Consider the following 23,736-nt stretch of genomic DNA (forward strand, 5'->3'; position numbering starts at 1 on the left):
AGGGAGACAAACCATAAGAGACTCTTAATCTCACAAAACAAAGTGAGCATTGCTGGGGGGAGGGGGGTAGGGAGAGGGTGGTGGGGTTATGGACATTGGGGAGGGTATGTGCTATGGTGAGTGCTGTGAAGTGTGTAAACCTGGTGATTCACAGACCTGTACCCATGGGACTAATAATACATTATATGCTAATTAAAAAAAAAAAGTAGTGAGAGCTGGTATGACCAACTACCAAAGCCACCTGGTATATGCAGTAGAACTCCTTCTCTGGCTCATGAAGTCAGGAGCAGGTGTCTTGACCAGTGATGCAATGTTCCAGATCCATCCTGAACTCCCATTTTCTGTACTGGGTGTCCCAGGAGGATGCCCTCTAGGAGGCTTTCTAGGACCAGGTCTGCAAGTGATACCCTTCACTTCTGCTTGTCCCCCTGGGCCAGAACATGTGACATGTCCACACAGTACTAGAGTAAAATCTGGGAAGGGAGGGCCAGCTGTGTGCCCCACTGAGAGCGAGAGGCGGGTTCCCATGAACACATTATGGTGCCTCCCAGACACACACTTCTGTAATGTTTGACTATGTTGCCTGAGCAGATATTACTTTTGTGAAGTCACCATGAATAGGATTGGGTAGATAATCCTCACGCCGGGTCTTTCTGACGCTCTCAGGACCAGACAGCCATGCTTCCAACTGTGACGTATCACTGATGTTCCTGGCCTGGAAATCAGTCTCTTGGGCATTTTGGTCAGGATGAGTCAGTTTCTCAAATGGCATATGTGGGTGAAAACCAGACCCTGACTTTGGTGGCTTCTTGAAGTCACTATAGGTGAAATAATGCACCCCCCCAACCACATGTCTGGGACCTAATCCAGAACCTGTGAATAATAAGCTTTGTTACATGGCAGAGGGGAATTAAGGCTGCAAATGGTTGCTAATCAGATGAAATCAGCAAAAGGTTGCTAATCAGATGACTCTGAAAAGATTCTCCTGGATTACCTAAATAGCCCGGTGTAATGACATGGTCTTGACCTGGGGAAGTGGGGCCCAGAAGAGTGAGAACCAAGGAGCTGGCATCATGAGAAAGATGATATGGCCTTTGCTGGCTTTGAAGATGCTGGGGGAGGCCGCCAGTCAAGGAATGCAGGCAGCCTCTGGAAGGCGGAAAGGACAAGGAAATGGATTTCTCCCTAAGCCTCCAGGAAGGAAGACAGCTCTAACAGCACCTTGAGTCTAGCTCAGTGAGACCAATTGTAAACTTCTGACTTCCTTCCAAATTCTAAAATAATACATTTATGTTGTTGAGCCACGAAGTTTGTGTGATTTGTTGCAGCCACAACTGGGAATGGCTATACTGGGTATCCTGCCTAAGGAGCCCACCAAGATTATTTGGAGACATCTGTCCCTCAATCTAACAGTGGTGCCCGGTTGTGCAGCCAGATTGACTGGGTTTGACTCTTGACCTCACCACTCACCAGCTGTGTGATCTTTAGCAAGTCATTTCATGTCTCTGAGCCTCATTTTCCTCATCTGTAAAATGGGGAGATAAATGCTTTCAGGGTTGTTGTGGGTAATAAAGGGCATCATTTTCATATAACACAGAGGATACAGTCTTCATAATTGGTAATAATAATGGAGACTCATGTCACTGGATGGGAAGAATCTCTCCTTTACTTGCCTCTGGAGAGCTCCAGCCCAAGACAATTGAGGTCCTTCCTTGACCTGCCATTTTGTCAAGTGTTTTGTAAGGCACTCACTCACGGGTTACAAGAAAATCTCAGATTAGTACTACAAGTTCATACAGATCACTGCATGAGTAATAGAGGTTTTTCTGAGGTCCTGGCAGGGTGGTGGGGACAAGGGGCCCAGAAGCTCCCTCCTCAGGCACCCCACTGCCAAGGACTTTTGGCCATGCCTACAGGTGGATTTTGTTCCCACCTGGGCAGGGAGGCACCGTATCTCTCACCGCCCCATCATTTTGAGGTGGCGAGACTTGTTTTCCTCTTTCTTCTTGAGACAGGGCTCACCGGGGTTGATGAAACACCTCATGTACTTGATGCCATAAATAAATAAATAAATAAATAAATAAATAAATAAGTAAGTAAGTAAGTAAGTAAGTAAAAATAAAATGTGTGCAACTTTCTGCTGGATGAGGTGGGGTTTTCACCGATAAAAAGAAGGACTGCTCTTCTCCCAGCTCTGAGCCTGTCCTGTTCTCGAAGGTCAGCTGGTCTGGTAAGGAGTTTTCACTCTTTTAACTAATGTGGCCCCACTTTAACCCTAAATGATAAAGATTTTGACTTGAGGTTTCATTAGGAAAGACTTTGGTACTGATTATTGTTGTCGTTATGATTTCCAGGTAAGGAATATTTCCAGTTGCTTTCCCTTAAATCTGGGTAAAGGACCAAGGAAGAGCCCTCATGCATGGGTTCTGGGTTGTTTGTAGCTGCCCGAAGTCAAATGCTCATGGTTTCTGTTGCATTCAAGCCTAATCCAGACCAAAGCTTGATGAGTCACAGTGACATCTCATGGGGGTTGGGGCAGAGGTCCTGTTGTGTGGCCGTGGCCCTTCATCACAAGGGAAAAAAGCTGCAGAAAATAGAAAATAGAAGAAATAATGAAATACAGAACAAAAAGTAGAAAGAACAAAAAGAAAGTCACCTGTGTTCCATCCCTGTTAATCTTTTTGTACTTTTTGTTCTTCCTTCATATTAATAGTTTTATATCCTCACCTTATGGTACATATAGTATTTTATGAGCTTTCATCACTTAAAATAATCCTGTTTATAGGGACATTTCTGACTAATGCTTATATGTTAAAGGAGAACCCCTTTCTCTCAATACAACCCTATATATTTCCCTCCCAACTTAAGTCAATGACCCCTTCCCAGCCCCCCACCATCCACGGTTGTTTCATAGGAAGGAATTCATCTTTCTTGCTCTTACTCTGAGTAGTTTGCCTTCTAAGCTCCAGGAAGCCAGCCCAGAAGCTAAACCCTAGGGACCCTTTGCTCAGGATCCTCCTCCCGAGATATCTTGGCAGAGTGCCTGGGTGGGGAGGGGTGTAGCCTGCTGTCTGGGCTAGCTATCAGCTTGTGGCAGGAAGGGGGGCAGATTCTGAGGAGGCCAGCCCGGCTTCCTTCTGCCCCAGCCCCTTCTTCTGCACCCTTCTCCCTGGGGTGGGGGGAGGCAACTTCCCAGTCTCCTTTTCTCTCTCCACTGCCATTCAAAACATCCTCTGGAGGACCCACAAGGAGAGTGACAGGTGTTGGGGTTAGGTCTGTTTGTGACTTTTTTTTCTTTTTAAGATTTTATTTATTTATTTGACAGACAGAGATCACAAGTAGGCAGAGAGGCAGGCAGAGAGAGAGGAGGAAGCAGGCTCCCTGCTGAGCAGAGAGCCCGAGGTGGGGCTCGAACCCAGGACCCTGGGACCAGGACCTGAGCTGAAGGCAGAGGCTTTAAGCCACTGAGCCACCCAGGTGCCCCCTGTTTGTGACTTTAAGGGTGTGGGGTAACCAGAATCCATTTGCTGAGAAGGCTTTGGTGACATAGTCAGCTCACTGGAGCACGGGGTTGGTCAGAAGGGGACCTGTGGGGTCCTAGGTCACAGGGGGCAAAACCCGAGCGGCTCCCAGCAGGACCTTAGAGGGCTGTGGGCTGAGTGGGTCCCTCAGCTGACCCCATCCTTTCCCTTCGTCCCCTCCCAGAGGCCTTCCTGGGGCCTCCAGTCTCACCTGCCTCCCCACCCCAAGACCCTCATGACCACTTACCATTTTGAAACTTTTCTTTATAGAACGTATTGCCACTTTAAACTATCCACTTTCTTTACTGGTGTGTGTGTGTGTGTGTGTGTGTGTGTGTGTGTCTCACAAAGGGGAGGAAGTAGAGAGGCAGGCTGTGAGCACAAAGTCCTTAGCACTCAGACTGGGACCTGAGCACCCAACAGCCCAATCCTCTAGTGGGAGCCTGGGATCCAGGGGTCCTGGAAGTCCTTCCTCCCGTCGTGGGCTGGGTGCTTCAGGGGGGAAGGGAAGGGAGCCGTGGGCTGAGGCACAGCTGACCTCTCACCCAGGTCGGTCCGAGGACGGGGTGGCCTTGCAGTTCCAAGTGGGAGCCCCAGGGCAGGCCTTTATCTCCTTAGACCTCAGGGGCAGCCTCCCAGGAAGATACTGGGAGGAGGCTCTCTCCTCCGCAAAGGAGGTCGACCGCCAAGCGTGGGTGTCAGACCCTCAGCATCGAGGGGCTCTGAGCCTCCACCCACAACTTCTTGCACTCCATCCCACCCATCCCTCAATGGAGGGGATCGTATCTCCTCTCCCCCAAGCTCTCTAGGAACTTGAGAAGGCAAAGAGGAGAATAGATTTGGTTAAAGGGCTGTTTTTAAAAAAAATTTTATTACTACTATATATATATATATATATATATATATATATATATATGCATATGTATATAGTAGTAATAAAAATTAAAAAAATTTTTTAATTAAAAAAATAAAAATTAAAAAAATATACATATATATATATATATATATATATAAATAATTTTATTTTTTTTTCTTTTTGAGAGAGAAAACACAGAGGGAGAGAGAAAATCCCAAGCAGACTCTATCCCCAGCGAGGAGCCCGGCATAGAGCTCGATTCCACAACCCTGAGATCATGACCCCAGCCGAAACCAAAAGTCAGGTACTCAACCAAGAAGACTAAGCTGTCCAGGTGTCCTGGTTAAAGGGTTTTAAATGAAAGTACTCCCGGCAAAACTCAATTCATTGGAAGTAATTACAGAGAAATCGGAGGCCAAGTTTGAGTTAAGAATATTTTTTTTTTAAAGATTTTATTTATTTATTTGACAGAGAGAGATCACAAGTAGGCAGAGGCAGGCAGAGAGAGAGAGAGAGAGGGAAGCAGGCTCCCCACTGAGCAGAGAGCCCGACGCGGGACTTGATCCCAGGACCCTGAGATCATGACCTGAGCCGAAGGCAGCGGCTTAACCCACTGAGCCACCCAGGCGCCCGAGTTAAGAATATTTTTAAGAAACAAAGAATTTCATTGTTTTCATTTATTCATTCTTCCATAAATACCCATTGAGCACCTATTATGTGCCTGGTATGAGAGACTTAGTCTCTGTCTTCATTCATGTACCTTCTAACGGGGAGACAGATGCCCACCAAATACAGAGGATCCCTTTAGGTCTTGCTCGCTGCTGTGAGGAAGGGAACAGGGAAGCCCAGAGGAGCAGGATGGCCCGGGGGCGCTCGTTCAGACAGTGGGGCGGGGAGGTCTCTCTGAGCAGACCTGAATGCAGGGAGGGAAAACCATATATGGCTGGGGGTGTTGGGGGGGGCTGGAAGGCACAGAGAATGATGTTGACTGAGGTCACAAAGGGACATGAGTAACTTTTGAGAGAACACACGGAGAGATGGAAGTATTCTGCCAGGGGCACTTCTGTGAGTAGTGCCTTAAATGTTGTTCTTCAAAATAATCTTGGTGGGGGGCAGGGAGAGGCAGACAGACCTGGGGGGACTGCTGTCCCTGCCCCGTGGATGGTGGCTTAGCTGCTTCTGTAATGCTGCGGGACCTCCATTTCCTCCTCCGTGGGACCGAGAAGAGCAAACACAAATCACCAATATCAGGATGGGAGGAGTGGACCTAACTAGAGCCCCTAGAGACATGAAATGAGGGAGGGGATGTTATGAGCAACTTTCTGCCAGTACAACTGAAATTTAAGATACAAAAAATTCTGTGAAAGGCATAAATTGTCTTTCCGGAAGTTTCACGAAGAGACGGAACACCTTAACAGCCTTAAAGCAATTATAGACATTAAAAAAAAAAAAAAATCTGCCTTGCCGAGATGCCGTGAGAAAGAGACCAAACCTGTGTAAAAGCCCCAGCTCTGTTTCTGACACGCAATGGGTATATCTAACTCACATGACTTTATTCCAAACACAATTAATATGTTTTATTCCAAACACAATGCCAAGACTCCATCAGCTTCACAACCACATAACAGTAGAAGAAAAAAAAATGCTCTGTAGTCTTCTCCACCGCTGCCCCTAGTAGCCCCAAATGACATTACCTGCCTGGTTTACAAGACTTGATACAAAATGACTTTTTCCTTGTGACTGAAAAGGTTACTTGCTTGCCTTGGGGAGGGCGCCCAGATGACTGTGCTGCAGGCTCAGCTCTCTTCTAAGCACAAACAACGGGTTTGGGAGTGCGGAAGCCGCAAGCGAGGCCCTGCCCCTGCAACTCCATGCATCCTTGACAATGACCCCAAAGGCTCTGTATTTAGGGATGCTGTGGGGACACAGCCACTGCAGCCAGTCTCTGAATTAATTAATTAGCAGTGACCCAGAGTTAGCGGTGTCCAAAAGGACATTTCTCTGTGGGTCTTGCCAAGATATTCATTTCAAAGAAGGCCCTGGCTCCTCCAGACGGCCTTTCCCGTCGGCCACGTGCCTCCCCTTTGCAGGACTGTGTTGCACAACTGGTTTTCCAAGCAGAGGTCAGGTCTTGTCCCTTTCCTGTCACAGCCTTGCCTAACAGAGGGGATTTTCTCCAAGCCTGGGGCCGCAGGACTTGGATGTGAAGAGCAGGTGGTGTGTGTCTGCCGGACTGCGCTGTGGCTGCTGGGAAATGACCAAGGCCTCCTGGAGCCACCAGAGGGTGAGGGCGGCGGGGGGGGGGCGGGGATGGACTTCAGATCAACAGCCTTTAGAACCTTCTGGGGAGAGGCTAGAGTTGGGGTCCAGGGACCTTCAAATTAGAGAGACTCAGAACTAAAAGGCAGGAGGGGAGACCTGGGCAGCTACTTCCTACTCCATTTGTCAGATGGGGAAACTGAGGCCCAGGGAGAGAAAGGGACTTGGCCAAGGCAGCATGGCAAGTTCTTTCCATCATCCTCCACAGAACCCTTTGCCAGAGCTAGTGGGAGTTGTTTGCAGGTGGAGGGTGAGCCTGGATCATGGAACATTGTGGAACGTAAAACAATGTAGAGGGAGGCTAGCTTTCCCACGGAATCCTATTCAGAGGCACAGAGCGCTGTGTGTAGAGAGGTCCCATGTGCCCAAGGCTTTCCCCAGCGCTGCATTCTCCTTGGCCGGATGTCCCAAGACCTATAGGGCCACCATTAACACTCCCTCTTTTTAGGGGCTTCTTTGCTATTCGAAGGGCAGTGTCCTTGGGGAACGCAACTCTCCCAGACTCTCGGAGAAGTCTTGTGAAGGGAAGGAAACAGAGGTCCCGATTCTGCCAGCACCGCTCTGAAGGCTTCTTCCCTCACCTCCCCTCTTGGCAGAGGCGGGAGGGCGGGCGTGGGCGGGCGCTGCCTAGGCCCCCCTCCCAGGCTGCTTCTGAGGATCATTGGAGATAATGGAAGGCAGAGTGTTTTGAGGACTGCAGTGCAGCTCCCTTGTAAGAGGTGATTGTAGTTAATGATGTATGCCCGAGATAATGGAAGGCAGAGTGTTTTGAGGACTGCAGTGCAGCTCCCTTGTAAGAGGTGATTGTAGTTAATGATGTATGCCCGGGGGCTGCTGTTTCCTGGCAGGAAGCTGGCAGGAGGGGAGGAGACCAGAGGGAGGGGATGGGAAAATGGGAGGCCCAGGGCTGGGTTTCCCAGGGGGCCAGGCGGGGCTGTTGGCTTAGGCAGGGTCTGTCACTGGTGCCTCAGTTTCCAGCTCCGTCTGCACACCCAGTGGCCTCTGTCCATTCAGCGGCTTATTTGACAGATGTTTACTGAGCCCCCACATCCCCGCGGTCAGGTCCTAGTGCAGCAGTGGATTCGAGGCTGAGAACAGGCTTAGGAGCCGCTCCAGGCTCAGCCCCTGCCCGAAGGTGCCCGGTCTGGGGCGGGAGGCCCAAGGCACCCAGACAACAGAAACACGACTCAGAACTTGGTCACCATGATTCTTGTCATTGCTCTGAATATCCAGACGCCTTCTTAGCCTCTTCCCTTGGACGTCTAATGGCTTCTCTACCTTAGCTCTATTTGAGGCTGTGCATTTCCTTTGCCCCTCCCCGGTCTTTCTAGTTCCCCCTAGGAGCCATCATTACTCCTCCCTGTCCAGCCAAAGCTCTACCAGTGAAAGCTCTCTTCAAGTAGTGAGAGGCACAGGGATGGTATCCCCAGGCCAGAGGCGTCACCTCCCATCCTGACTGATGTCCACACACTCCCCTAACCAGTCTCCCTGCTGCCTCTCTCTCCTGTCCCACCCCGTCCCCCCTTACTCAGAGCAACAGAAGGTCTTAGAACATAAACTGGATCCCATCCACCCCCTGGCATATAGCCTTTCCCCAGCTTCCTGGTGCCTTCACCACGCTGGTTCCTTCTCATTCGGTGGGCTCAGCCTAAATGCCACCTCTTCGGAGAAGCCGTAGAGACCCCTCCTGGTCCTTTTCTCTGCCAAGCGCATCCCAGCACCGCTCGCGTCTGTCATGTGGCTGTCGGGTTGGTCATCCCTCATTCATTTCTTTGCCTGTTGGTTAGTTGTCGCCCCTACAAGCGCAGGGACCTTGTCTGGAGGGTTTGCAGTGCACATTCCACGGCCAGCGTGATATGCCCCCAGTAAACTCCTCTCAGCCAGGCTGAGGAACGTGTTCCCTCACCGCCCCCATCCCAGAAGAAGCGAAAGCTGCAGCTTCTTGGAGCAAGAGACAGTGTGGCTCCAGGACTCCAGCGACTTCTCGCGATGCCCCCCACTCCCATTATCGGCGGCGTGGGTACTGCAGGAGCCCGGGCCTCGCTCCCTCTCCCCGGGGGCTGGTCTCCCAAGTCTGACTTCAAGAAGAGCTGTTTCATGGATCCTTTTTACCCCTGCTTCACCGCTGTAGGGCCAATGCTTCAGGATTTTCATTCGTGCATTTATTCTGAACATCCTGAGAACCTGGATTCCTAAGTCCCGGGCTTAGATGTGACCTCTGCCACCCACCCATTGTGTAGCTTTGTTGGGTCTCTTCCTAGCTCTGGGGCTTAGTTTGCTCCTCTGTCAAAAGGGAGATAAAGGGGACCTCACAGGCTGAGTCCCTGACTCCGTCAGAAAGGGCGGGGGACATGGTTCAGGGGCACCATGAGAGCTCTGGGATGTCTGACTGCCGCCGGAATGAGGCAGGCGCAGCCTCACTCACAACAAGGAGACATTCGGTTTCCTGCCGGCCTGTGCTCCAAGTGTCCAGCCCTAGCTAGTGTCTGGGAATGAAGGGAAGAGGGACAGGAAGTGAGATCTGGGTCACCAGACCACCGAGCCTCCTCTGCCCACGTTCCCAGGCCCCCTCTGCCTCCCTCGGAGCCGAGCTCCCTCACGGCCGGGCCATGGAGACCGCCTGTCCGGGTCTCCTCTTGCTCAGTAACCACCCTGATCTGCGGGAGGAGGGGGAGCACAACAGGAAGCCTAGCCAACTTTCCAAAATAATCTCACATCTCTTCCCAAGGGAACAGAGTCAAGATAATCCAGCATTCTGAAGTTCAAGGCCAAGGCAGGGCAGAAGTCCCAGCAGAAGTCGGCTGGAGGATGGGACTGTGGCGGGAACAATCATATGCATTTGGCAGGCAGAGGAGATTTTTCCTTTCAGGAGCTTCAAGCGGATCCTTCCTCTTGCACCTCCTGTAGGGAATTTCCTTAGGCCAAAGCCCAGCAGACCCTGGAAGAGACTGCGTGAAAACTGCATGGTCTCCTTGCTTTCTGTCCCAGGGGTCAGATCTGCACCCCCATTCCAATTCCAACAAAGCAAAACAGGATGGATGAATTCTCCTGATGCCCTGGCCTCGGGCAAGAGCTTTCCTTGGTGTGAAATCCTTCTACTCCAGACGTGGTCATCTCAGTAGAAAGCCCCCTGCCCCCTTCCAAACACAGCCACGTATTAAACAGCTCGTCCCTGCTGGCTTTCACCTGCCCTGCGCCCTTGACTATGAATTCCTGCAGCACGGGCCTCTGTTTTATTCTTCTTTGTGGTTGCAGTTGGGGAGAAGTTAGTGTTGTGTCAATAATGATAAAGATGACAGCAATAGTGGGTAATAAATATTAATGAGGTAGAAATGTTGGCGTTCGGAGCCCATGGCCGAGGAAGAATTCTCGAGACGTCTTGGGTACAAAAAGGTGGTTTTATGACAGCGCGGGGACAGGACCCATGGGCGGAAAGAGCTGCCCTGGGTTTGTGACTCGTGACTGGTTATATACTTTCAAGTTGGGAGGGGGTCGGGATAACAGAAGTGTCTAAGGAATTTTAGAAGCAGGGTTTCCAGGACCTTGAGGGGCTAGCTGTTGTTAGGAAAAGGTCATTTATTACTGTTTAGTACAGGCTCGGTCATGAGACCCTTTAGATGTAGATCAGTGTGACAGATGGCAGGAGGATGATTGCCAACATGTATCTTGTGGGGGTGGGGTGAGTAGAGATAAAGGAGGTTTCCAAAGGAATTTTTATATGTTAAAGTAGACTCAGGATCCTGGGGAGTTGGGATAATGTGAAGTTCAGATTGCCTTTGCCCTTAGCGAAGTATTAATACGGAGGCAGCTGAGCTCCCAGAGGAAGGTCCCTCTACCACTTCCAAGGACTTATCAATGGGTCTGCAGGCAGTAAGGAAATTTAACTTTTCCTTTTGCCTTTGTTTCCCACGTCAATAACAGCTAACAATTACCGAATGTTTTCTAAACACCCCACCGTCTGGTAAGGGCTTTCTGTATCTTACCTTATCTCACCTCACCGTAGGTACTATGTTCCCATTTTGCAGATGGGGAGAACCAAAGCTCAAGGAGGGTAAATAACTTAGCCAGAATCTAACAGTGGTGGAGCCGGGTTCAAATGAAGACAATCTGGCACCAGAATGCAAACGTTTACCCAACAAGCTAATTAAGTTTGAACCAAGATTAAATAAGCTTTCTCTCTAAAGTTCCCCTTTTATAAGCTAACACTTGACACCGCCCCCGCAATAGGTGTCTCTAATGGTGGAATTTTAGGCACCTTCCAAGGCTACCATGAATGGGTGGGAGTGATGGTTTCTTCCAGGAAGTCCCCAAATCACAATCAGTGACTCGGGAGAGAACCGAAGAGAGGTCAGTTGATACGCTTCTCCTTCCTACCCTCTCTCTGGCTCCCACCTGACTGGTGAAAAGCAAAGCGGCCCCGGGGATGCCCAACTTCATGGCAGGCTGGGAGAGGCTCAGGGAAGCCCAGCCTCGGCTGGAGAGCAGGGAGCCTCATTTTGGGTTGGCTCCCAGCCCCCATGTGCTGGAGGTCCCCCTTGTGCCTTCTCATGATGGCACCCTTCAGGTCACTCAACCCATTGTGTTTGGTCTTGCCTTTGCTGCTCCATATCCCCCACCAGACAGTGCTCCAGAGGACCCCGGGCCCAAGCACGGGCGTGGCATACTGTAGATCTTCACAAAATGGTGCCTGTTACTTTGGGAGCTGGCCCCCCCGAGCCCCTGGGGGCACTCCTGATTCCACAGCCTCTGCGGCCCCGAAGCCAGGAAGGTGGTCATGACTTTGTGTTGAAAGGGAGACCCCGCAGAGATGAAGCAGAGCTATAGCCACAGCAGGTGTGTTTCTGTAGACACTGGAGGGGGCGAGAGCCACAGCCTCCCGGCCCATCTCCATCCTCTGGGTCAAAGCCCTCCTCCTCCAGGAAGCCCGTCCTGGTGAGCTGCACCCACAGGATATGCTTCTGCTGCTCAGGCTCCGGGAGGCTCTAGGTGGCCACATGGCCACACACCCCTTGTTCTGCCCTGGGGAGAAGATGAGGTAAAGACCAGGACTGTCAGTTGGAGCTCACAGTTCCGCTTTGTCTACCGGCTCCCCACCGTGTCTCCGGCAGAGGCTCTCCCGTTTATCTTACCTGCTCCCTCTGTTCCTTCTTTTTTCTTTCATGCCTCTTTCCCTTCTTCTTTCCATCTCCCCCCTCATCACCTTCCCCCTACTCCTACCCTGTCTGTGAAGGGCTTGAGGCCACTGCTGCCCTCGGCTCACCTCCTTCTGGGTGACCAAAATGGCCCGAGTTCTGCTCACAGGGATGCCCGGGGCTGCTGCTGTTCCTCTGGGCTGAGGGTCCCCTCAGGGAAGGTTGGGGACAGCACCCAGCTCCAGCACGCCCCTGCCCCTGTCAGGCCCAGCACTGGAGCCAAGACTCACGGTGGGGGTGAAGCCACCCCTCCCAGACAGGTGTGTGAAGGAAGCTGGGGAAGGGGAGAGAGCACTGGAGGAGGAGTGTGGAGCCTGAATTCCACACACGCTTGGCCTCCATCTCTATCCCCAGGCATAGCAGGCACACTACCAACATTTGTTGAGTTGAATGACAGCCACAGACCGCAGTCCTGGCTGCTTGCCTCACCTTGGACGCATCCCTCCATCTCCCTGAGCCTTGGGACCCTCTTGGGTAACATAGGGAGGAGTCACTCTGTCCTCATCCAGCCCCTCGGGGCAGCTGAGAGGATCAGGTGCCATAGTGCCTGGAGTTCCTGCCGCCAGGGGTGCGGGTGGCAGTGGTGGCAGGTGGGAGAGGGCCGAGCCAGGTCCCAGCTCTGGAGGTAGAGACGGACCTGGGGCATCTGCCGGGTTGTGTGGAGTCCCCTCCTTCCTCTCAGGCAGAACCTGGGCAGGGTCCGCCCAGAGGGTCCAAACCACCCTTCTCTGCCAAGTTTCTTGTTGCTGGGGCCCTCGCTGCCACGGACTTTTCCTTTAGGGGCTATCATTGGTGAGTCCTAAACTTGGCTTTCAAGGGGAGCTGGTCTCATGTTGGGTTTAGTCCAAAGATAGGAGACTAACAGCAAGTTCCAGGGCAGGTGGCAGGCCTTGCTGTCCGGCCTTGTGGCTGTGAGGACAGCTCCACGCTGGGCACAGGCCTCCTCAGCTCTGCCCCTTGCCTACTGTGTGGCCTTGGACAAGTCACTTTGCCTCTCTGAGTCTCGGCTTCCTGATAGTTCTAATGACAACAGCGCTCACCTTGCCACTGTACCGTAAGAGTCCTCAGAGGACGAACAGAAAACCTGGCAGGGAGAGGTGCTGGGTGAATGGTGGGCACCCGCTTGGCTCAGGGCTGGCAGCCCATCCACACTCTGGCTCCCCCCACCCCTGCCGCGCTTCCGGCCCAGGCTTGGCCAGATGGTGGGACCTGGGAAATGCAGCCGAGCTGCACGCTCCTGGTCTATTTTGAGAATCCTCCTGTTTCCTTTCCTGCCTGGGGCCATGTGGTGGCTGTGGGTCTCTGCTCACAGGATAGGCTTGGAGCTGGCCCTTATCCTTCCTCTGCCCCTCACTCTTAGCCCTTCCCTTCCTCACAGCCTGGGCCCCGTGACCCCCTGCATCCTGGTTCCCGGTGCAAACACCACAGCCCCTACCTGGAGGGGCCAAGGTCAGGTCCCCAGAGGGTCTTGGGGGCGGGGCTAGTGACTTGCCTACACCGTAGAGAAGGCAGGGAGGTAAAGCGGGCCCCTTGTTGCCCTGGCCTGGCCCATGCCAGTCCCGGCCCCCGCTTCGGCAGAGTTGGCACTCTGTTATCACTGGCGGGGTTGAGGGTTGGCTGGGGTCATCTGTATTCCACACACAGCTTCCCTCACAGACGCCTTGGGCTCCTACAGAGAGACAGAGCCTCCCAGAATGCTGGCCCAGCCAGGAAGTTAGGCAGCTCCCTGGCTTGGGGCCTGACTCATCTACATTCCAGGCCAACAGGGGAAGCAGAGGCCCCACATCCCTCAGTTGCCACGCTGGAAACAGCGGGAGTCACCCTTGCCTCCTCTCCCTTCCTCCTCTGGACACAGAGCTCTGACCCCCTCTGCCTGGCTTTGGGTCCCCCCTTCCTCACTTACTCGATCTGTCACCTATTACCTCTCTGTGCCTTGATTTGCTCATCCGGGAAATGGAGCTAAGGCGGGTTCCTATTCCATGGGCCTGTGGGGAAGTGATACTGAGTTGATACTGGGGGAGAGCCTAGGCCAGTGCCTGGCGCACAGTCACTGCTCAAAGTTGGCCCGCAGAGTCTGCCCCCTCCAGTTCTTCTGCATGGGTTTTATCTCCTCTACCGATGTCCTCGTTCAACCTTTCCTTCTGCTCACCGGCTTCACCCTCTCTGTCCCCCACCCTGCTAAGCCGGGGCAGCTTTCTAAGTAACAAGTCTGATTTGTGTGGCAGGTTTTGGGAATCTGGTAGATTCCCTCATTCCCTCAACAGTCCTTGGCTGTCTACTATGCGCTCAGCCGTGTTCTGAGAGCTGGGTACACTGAGTGCCCTAAACCAAGGGGGAAGCGTATTTTCCAGGCCCAGCCCTGCTGCTGGGGAGCCAAGGGCAAGTTCCTAACCTCAGGGAGCCTCAATTGTGACAGCTACAGAAGGGGATCATGGGGAACCTGGGCCGGCCGTGAGGACTAAGTATTTAGTGTGTCGAGCACACAGCTCACATGCAGAGCGTGTGAAATGTTGTCCCAGTGCCAGCTGCAGAGTAAGGACGGGGAGGGTGATGTCATGGCACTCCTCACAGCCTTCCAAGTTTCGTGCTGGCCTCAGGCACGGCATTCAAGGCTCTGGTGATCTAGTCCCAGGAGCTGCCTCCCCCATCCCCAGCAGCCCTGACTCCAAATCTCTGCTCTCCTCCAGCCAGACCAGGTGTCCCAGCAACCCCCAAGTAACTGGGGCCGTTCGCACCCCTTTCCTTTAGCTACACTGTTCTCCTTTCTTGGAGTTTCTTGCCTCTCCCCTTTTCTTTACAACCTCTCCTCATCTTTTCAAGGCAGCCACAGTAACATGCCCTTGCTAAGGAAATACAGTCTTTCCAGCCTCCCACCCCGGGTCTGGGCCCCTCGTCCCAGGTATTCCTGCCTCAGGTTCATTCCTTCCGTATCATTCCCGTCCAGCCAAAGGCTGTCCCCGAAGCCCCTGGACAGGAGCGCCAGCTGGTTTGCCCTCTGTCCTCAGAGCCTAGCCTAGGCTTGGCATGTTGTGGGGTTGGTGGCTGCACGTGTGAGGCCACCATCTTGGGGCAGGGGGGATAGATGTTAGAAATTCACGCTCCCCTGGAAGGGAAAGGCCGGGGCCAATGCCATCGCCACAGCCAGCTCTAGTGGACAAGACCCGAAGGGTCCCACGTGTTCATGCAGGGGAGGCTGTCAGCGGGCGTAGGCCATGGCAACACACATGCCCCCCAGTGGGTAATGGGGCAAACGTGGTAGGTGTTTATTTCTCACTCACTCAAGTCTGAGACGAACGGTGCTGGTCTGCACGTGGCTTTCCTCCACACGGCGACTTCGGGGTGCTGGCTCCCTCCGTCTTGTGGCGCCACCATTATTTAGGTCCTTGTTGCCATCGGCATCCAACTGGCAGACAGAGAAAGACTGTGGAGGAGGTACAGCTGCTCGAAAAGCCTTGGCTCTGAATTGGTACACGTCACTTCTGCTCATGTCCCGGTGCCCAGAACTCCCGGGAGCAGTGCAGGGGGAAGACGGGGTGCGGCCATGTGCCCCGGGAAGAAGGGGACAAGACGAATTTGGGTGATCACTGACCATCTCTGCCAGTACAGCCACGAGGCTGACTCGGTTTTTCTGGCTCCTCTGTGTGTGTAGACGGTCGGGCAGACCCCCAGGTCACAGTGAAGGGGACTGGGCTTCCAGCTGGGCTGCCCCCACGTGCCACAGCGTGCGGGACAGTATGGGTAATGCCTGGGTGACCCGTCTCCTGGTCTGTCGCGCAGAGATAGAGGCTGACCAAAGGTCAGGTCGGGGTGGGGGAGCTTAGGGAAGCCCACGTGGGATTGGAAGGTGACTCTAGGTCAGATACTCTTCTTGGGGGCCTGAGAGCTCTGTCAGGCCTCTGGAACAGGGTTTTACAGATGCAGGAGTCCAGACCCCAGGCAGGCGCAGTCTTCTCCCTTTGTTAAGAGTGGGCTGGGCTGCGTCCTGAGTGACGTCCCACCAATCTTTCGGATGATCTCAGCTTCGTATCTGCAGCCCCAGCCCCAACCAGTAGAGGAGACCAGGCCTATTTCTATGGCCCAGTGTGTTCGGCTGCAGTTGGAAAGGCTCTTTGAAAGCCAACAAGTCTCCTTTGCCAGCAAAACTTCCAGCCATGGGAAGCAGAAGCCAGTCTGCCCGCCCCCGGCCTGCCCTTGCTGGAGGTGAGCGGTTTCACTCCGCTGGGACACCTGGCAGCCCAGGCAGCTCCGCGGCTTCCCGCCCAGCCTCCGTCCACTGTGATGCTGGCCGCTGTTCTCAGCCAGTCCCGCTTCCAGGCTAAGCATCTCAGGGAAACTGAGCAGGGAGGATGCTGACTGGCCACAGAGCCTGGTGGTCCTCAGAGGGGATGTCTGGAGCTGCATGGGGGAATTTTATCTTCCTGCGGGCCTGTCCACACTGGCCAGGGAAGGTACAGATTTCTGGGGACATGCAAAAACCGTCCTGCATCCCGCCCACCTGCACAGGTGTGGCCGAGTACTCCTTCCCAAACTTGACCGTGCAGGGCCTGAAAGCTCAGCTCCCTGGGCTCTGCCTCGCCGTCCCTGACTCACCAGGGCTGCAGCCGGCCGAAGAATGTGTGTTTCTAGCAGTTCCCAGGTGATACCCAGAGACCACCGTTTGAGAACAACTGTCGGAGATGGAATCTGTTTTGGAGCATTTGAGCCGAGGATATAATTCTGTTTTACGTCTAAACACACACTGTGTTTTGCATTTTTATATTCATGAAAATTCTCTAGATTGCAGCTGCTGTAGAGAGTAATCGCTCTTGTCCTTTTGGGAACTTTACCTGGAGTTTTTCACCATCTCAGAAAATGGTGTCCCTTGGCAATGCTTCGGGAGGTGTCCCGACAGCTGATTTCACATTCACAGTTGCGACACGACATGTGGGATTGTGGCACTCTGTCCATGCCTGCCAGTCTCCGACTGCTTCCTCCGACGCCTCCGGCGTACTCAGATCATTAGAATAGTTTTAAAATGCCCATGAGTGTAGCGCACAATACTTGCCTTTTATTTCTCCCTTTCATCAGACCTGGAGCAGCGTGTGTGCGTGTGCGTGTGTGTGTGTGTGTTTCAGTTTAGTGAGTGGGTAATTTTTTGTTTCTAAGAATTTCATCTTGGGAGGGTGTGTTGCTAAATATCTATTATAAAAAGGGGGCATTACCCCTGTTAGAATTGAGACCACTGGTTTGGTCCAGCTCCCACCCTGGGCAGAGTAAAACAGACCCCTGACGGGGAGTGACTAGGGCTCAGAGGCACAGGGAGCGCCCACCTCTGCCCTGACTCCTGGTCCCACACTCCTTCTCGCAGCAGAGAACGCATCTCCCCGAGAGCCTCCCGTGTGCTAGGCTCTGTGCCGGCTACTGCAGGAGACAGGAGAGGGTGTCGTTAGGCCCATTTTGCAGCCTAGGAAGGTTGGGTGACCTGCCCGATAGACACACGGCTGTTCAGTGGGTGGAAGCCCAAGACCCGGGTTCCACAGAAGGCAGCTTACTTCGACGTTGCAAGAGGGTATTCTCAGGGACTGCTGTTCTTGCCAAGCAGTTGATAACCCACACATGTTGAGGACGTGCACAAGACTCTGGTGTGCGACAGCTGTCAACAGAACTGATTTAGCGTCTCTCTTCAGGGAGCTTCTGCTCTCTTGGAGAAGACAGAGTGTAAAGAGCTTGTTGCGATGTAAATATTCTAACAAAGAGTAGGGGACATGAAGAGCGTCTGCTACGAGACGGGACCTGACCTGGGAGGGAGCACAGGATGGTCGGGCGGGGGACTGGGAGGGCCCGGGCAGTCAGGAAGGAAGCAGGAAGGAGAGAGCCCTGTGCCCGAGGAGAGAGTAGCAGAAACTGTCCGATATGACTGGTGTCCAGCTGTGAGGAAACCAGGGCATTTAAGAGGAAGGAGGCTGGTACGTTTGGAGCCTGGAGAGCAAGAGAGAGAGTAAAGCATGAGAGGTGGCCAGGCCAGACCCCCCGAACCAGGATGGACATGAGAAAAGTTTGGCTTTTATCCTCAAAGCAATAGGAAGCCTGGTATTATGGTTGGATGGGCCCCTCCCTGCACCCCCTCCAAAAGATGTTGAAGTCGTTACCCCCAGTACCTGCGAATGTGACGTTATTTGGAAATTGGATCTTTGCAGATGGTCAAGTTGAGATCACGAGGGGGACCCCAATGCAATAGACTAATATCGTTATGAAAAGTGGAAACGCGGACTCAGACAGACACACACAGAGGGAAGACCATGTGAAGACGCAGGAAGAGCTGTCTCCAGCCTCCGGAAGGACTGAGGCTACCAGAGGTCAGAGTAGAGGCATGGAGCGGGGTCCCCATCCCAGGCCTTCAAAGGAACCCACACCTCGGTCTCTGGCTCCAGCCTCTACAACCATGAGATGATACGTGTCTGTCATCTGAGCTGCCCAGCTTGTGGGGCTCTGTCGCAGCAGCCCCAGGAAACCGCAGAACCGCAGGGAGCTGCTGGCAAGAACATGGCTGGACTTGGTGTTTTGAGATGTCCGTGCTTGGCCTGGCGTAGAGCACGGACAGAGCCACAGAAGCGCCCATGGGAGAGGACTGCGATGTTCTGGAGAGAGCTGATGGTCGCTTGGTGTGGCTGGGGCCGGAGACAGAGCAAAGCAGACGGGTGTGGGAGACACGCGGAAGATAGAGCTGCCAGGGGTATCCGGGCTGGCTCCGAGGGTGCCGGCTTCTGCTCAGGAGAGCACGGCGGAGCCGGTCCCTGAGAGGAAGACACCCTGGCCAGGTCTGAGGGTAAAGATCATGAGTCTGTGTCTGATTTTAAGGTGCTCTTATAAGAGCTACAGATTCCATCCCTCAGAAAACTTGGACTGGAGATAAAGTGTGGACCCTCATTCCAGATATTTCCAGGAGCCTTTGTCTTGGGGACTCGAGGCACCGTTGATGGGCCTCTGGGGGTAGCTTATGGCCCCCAGTAGAGGTTCTCAGCCTTGGCTTCACATTATGCTCAAGTGGGGAGATTTTAAGATCCAACACCCAGGCCATATCCCAGACCAAGTAAACTGGGATCTCTTGGGGAGGAAGCCAGGCATCAATGTTTGTTCTTTCTTTTTTAGCCGAACACAGAGTGCCACGTTGCCATTCCACTGTGAGGGGGTCGGAACCTGCTGGTGTCAGTGTCTTTTGGGCCCTCAGAGTTCCTGAGAAGGTTCTTCTGGTTTCTTCCTCTCCTCTGCTAGTGTGGGGCTGGGCAGGAGGGCCAGGATGGGAGGGGTTGTCCCACCGCAAGGGATGGAAAAGGGGATCTGGGAGTCTAACTGCTGTTCTAAAATCTTGCAACCAGTCCCCTTTATCTTAGTTCACCTCTAGGCTCACCTACCCCCCACCCCCACCCCAGCTCCTGCATGTGCATATCCGGATCGCCTAGGGGATTCTGCAGTGCCAATCCCTGTGTTTGACCCTGTGAAATAAATACCGTGAGCCCATTTCACAGACGAAGAGGCTGAGGCACAGAGAGGTTAAGAAAATTGAGCCTAGATTCAAACCCAGGCAGTGAGATTCCAGAGACCTTGACGCTGAGGTCTTTCCTTGAGAAGTGGTAAGCTGTAATTATTAGTACTCAAACATTAACTAAGTACTCAAACATTAAGTACTCAAACATTAACTAAGTACTCAAGCATTAACTAAGCACCGGTTTTGCACCAGGTCCTGTTCTAGGCAAAGGGGTTACAGAGATGTACTAAGATACAGTCCCTACCCTCAAGGAGCTCCCAGTCTTGTAGGGGAGATAGAAATATAAGCAGACACATAAAACCAGGCAGAGTGGAAACCAGGAACAATTTACCAGCAGAAAAACCGATGAACAATACTCATTATTTGTATGCAAAATGAAATCACAACGGAGAATTGTGCTTGCATTCGGGAGCAAAGCTAGCTGCCCAGCTTTGGGTGGTGGCTTGCTTCCAAGTTCCCCCCACGGGTCTTTTCTGGCTGTTTCTGTTTAGGCTTTTGCTGGCAGAGAGCAGCAACAGGCATTCAAGGTTTAAAAAAAAAAAAAAAAGGAAAAATTCCAGAAATATGAAAATTGGGAAATGTTACAAGATTTGGGGGTGAGACTGTGTGGAAAGGGACGGGATGGAAGTCGGTGCCTCTTCTGACTTGCCAGTGGCAGAGTCTAGCCTCAGTTTGCCCATCTGTTCAATGGAGAGCCATTCATGCGTTCCTGCGTTCATTCAAGGAACTATGAGAGAGATCCTACGCACCGCTTTCGGAGCTGAGTCAGAAATATACACTTTCAGTGGCCGGGAGAAACTATAGATAAGGAGGCTGGGGCTCTGCCTTGGGAGACTGCCTTGGGAGTGCCGGAGTAGGGCTGTTGGGGTCAGCCCGCGTGTGGACGTGTAAGAAGGAGGCTCAGTGCTGCTTCCCCACAGGCTCCTTCTCCTACCCACCCGGGAAGCTCAGAGTCCCTGTTTCCCTGGCACCCTTCACCCTGCTGCACCCTGAGTAGCAGGTCCTCTCAGAGCCAGAACAGCTTGTTCCCAGTATTCATGGCATAGGGAGGGGGCCCTAGTGGCAGGCCATCAGGGAGAAGGAAATGGGTTTGCAATTACAGCCTTGTTTTGTCTTTTTTTTTTCTTTTTCATCTGCAGGCAAGGAGGTAGGGAAAGCATTTGTCTCTGTTCCTTTGTCCCTGCTTCTGGGCCAGGTGACACAGGCTCTCCTTCCTCTCGTGCTCTGTGACCCCAGCCCACCTGGGGGTGCATTCTGGTGGGGGGCAACAGAGGGGCTAGGGTTTGGGACTCAGCCTCCCCATGTTGCTCTGGACTTTGTTGGAGCCTGATCTTTCCTGACTCCTTCCAACCCTTCCTGCCCCCAAGCTGGCTAAGGGGCTCCCGGGTGGGGTACAAAGGACCCCCAGGAATAACCCACTGAGGTTGCACCCCAGGTGGTTTTCGGGGTAAGCTTATGACACGAGGGTCTCTGTCAGTTAGCAAATATGCCTCCTCTGGCTTCTGTGTGTAACTAGTCCTGACAACAGAGGACCTAACTCATCCCTGAGGCCAGCTCAGGGTTTTATAGCCCCCTTCCCCAACAGACTGCACCTTGGGAACTGCCAATGACTCTGAAGATTGTAGTCAGGCCATCACTTCCCAAGGGCCACCACGCACTCGCTCGGGGTGGAAGGGACACTCCCAAGCCCCAGCTGGCATCTGGAAAAGGGCCTTCTAGGGGTCTGAATGCTCTGTGGTGTCAGGCAAAATACTTAACCTCTCTGAGCCTCAGGATCCTCCCTGGTGGAGTGGGAGTGTTCTCCTTGCCTGGCAGTGGTTTCTGTGGTGCGGATTCCCAGGTAATCTGCAAAAGCCCAGCTATCCCCTAAGAGGGAGTGGCTGCTAAGGGCTTGCTCAGGGCTCCCAGGTCTGGATGGGGCACAGGGAGGGCGGCTCTTCTGGGAGTGGGGAGGGAGAAAAATGTGACCCTGCAGAGGTGCAGGGAGGTTGCTGCGCTGCTGGTGTTTTACGCTGAGAGTGGGTGGGTGGGTGTGCGCAGGTAAGACCTTTTGGTTCATCTGAATTATTTCATAATACACATTTTTTTAAAAAATTATTTATTTATTTATTTGAGAGCGTGAGAGAGAGCGTGAGAGGGGACAGGTCAGAGGGAGAAGCAGACCCCCCGCCGAGCAGGGAGCCCGATGTGGGACTTAATCCCAGGACTCCAGGATCATGACCTGAGCCGAAGGCAGTCGCTTAACCAACTGAGCCACCCAGGCTCCCCATAATACATATTCTTAAATGTAAAATGTTAAACTATGGTTTGCAGAAAGTAACTCAATTACTAGAAACCTATTTTTAAAAGTTTTTTAAGTAATCTCTATGCCTGACATGGGGCTTGAACTCACGACCCCGAGATAAAGGGCCACATGCTCTATGGACTGAGCCAGCCAGGTGCCCCAAGAAACCTGTTTTTAAAAGGAGTGAGAAAGAGAGAAAAATTGCTACAATGGTCCAGGTTTAAGTGGCCCCTTCAGTCCTTGCTTGTTCTCCCCTCTGACTTTTCACCTGCCCCTCTGGTTCCCAGCATGGGGAGCCAGGCCAGGAGGTTTCCAGAAGCTCAGAACCCAGGTGCTGCCTGGGGGCTGTGGGCTCGGGTTCTGCTAAGGCCTGGAAGAACCTCACCCAGTCTTCCCCTTCTGGGCAGCAGCCCCGGTAGGGAGGCGCTCCTGGAAGCCTTGCAGGCTAGAGAGGGGAAGGGGAGGGTTCTTGGTGGCGGGGTGGTGCTGTAGGCTGAGCAAGGCCAGGCCTCTGTCCTAGAAGAGGCTGGGTCCGAGACACTAGAACCAGCATCCTGGCCCCTGAGCAGACTGCCTAGCTACCCCTAGTTCTGAGGATCGGGGTGGGGTAAGGCTGCAGTTGGGAAAGGGAAACTGAGGCCAACATGCTCCCAGGAGTGAGTCAGCCGAAGGGGAGGAGAGTGTCCTAGGCAGCCAGAGCCACTGCCCAGAGGTTTGCGGCTGGAAGAACTGGGAGCAGGTCAGGCGGGTGCGTGCAAGTCAGAGGACGGACACAGATCAGGTTGTCCCAGGGACTTGCGCCCCGCCCCCCCGGGGACTGCCAAACTGTCCACAGACCCGAAGATCACAAGGTGAGAGAAACAGTTTCACCAGCCCCTTCTGGAATTTGAACTCAGGTGTATCCCTACCCCAACTCAGAGCCAAGGCGAGGTTGGCCGAGCACCCTAAAAACACCATTTTGCAGCCCATGTGGGCATGTGCCGCACTATTTGCCTTGTTCTTAGCACAGCCCTGTGAGGCAGGCACCATGTCCTCTCTTTTTTGTGTTAGGATAAGGAGGCTCTGAGAATTTAGGGGGTGGCCCAATGCCACAGAGCAGGAAAATGACCCCAGGGGCTTCTTCTCCCTTCCGCCTGGCCCGTCCCTAGAGATGTGTCGCACCCTCACTCCTCAGAGTGTGGGCCCACACGAGGACATCAGCAGCATCTGGAAGCTGGTGAGAAATGCAGGATTTCAGGACCCTCCCTGGACCCCGGAAACCAGAATCCACATTTCAGCAAGAGCCTTGGTAATTTGCAAGCACTTTCCAGAGGGAGAAGCACAGCTTTAGAGATGTTCTTTCCTGTTTAGATGAGCCAGCTTGCGTACGGGAAGGGGCCACCTAATTCGAAAGGGTGGACCCCTAATGAAGGACATTCAGACTCTTCCAGAAGGTCTCTCTTATGGGGGCACGCTGCGGTGACGAGGGTGGTCTTGTCTTCAGAGACCCCGCCCTGCCCACCCCCCCCTTCTCCCCTATGCCAGCCTGCCTGGTGCTTCTGGATTGGAGCTCTCACCCCTTCATTTACACGCCAGCTGTAGAGAGGGTGGGGGTGGCTGTCGCAAAGGCTGCATCCCCGAGACTCCCCCTGCCCCCAACAACCCCGCCTGGCGAGGCTGATTGTCCCATTCAGCATCCCCTCCCCACATTGGCTGATGGGCTTTCAAACCCCCTTAGATGCCTAATTACCGCTGATCGGGGGCTGCACGTGCAGGCTTCTCTGAATAAGTGATTCTGTGATTACCGCTGGCACGCAGCCTGCCAGGATGGAGAGGGAAGGGTTTAGAGGACAAAGGGTTTCCTCTGCAAGGAGGGGGGCGCTGGGGGCAGCACTGGGCTTTGTTCTGCTCCTTGGCTCAGGGGCTCCGGGAGCCAGTTCCCCTGCAGCGCCAGCGGAGGCAGGGCTGATGGACAGAGCAGAGGCTGGGGAGTGGGATTGTTCATGGAAAAGCGGTTTCTGTGCATTGAGCGTGTTCTGGGCCCGGCCCTGTGCTCCTTG

Source organism: Lontra canadensis, unplaced genomic scaffold (genome assembly GCF_010015895.1).
Source record: "Lontra canadensis isolate GAN:19392208 unplaced genomic scaffold, GSC_riverotter_1.0 scaffold115, whole genome shotgun sequence".
Classification (NCBI taxonomy): domain Eukaryota; kingdom Metazoa; phylum Chordata; class Mammalia; order Carnivora; family Mustelidae; genus Lontra; species Lontra canadensis.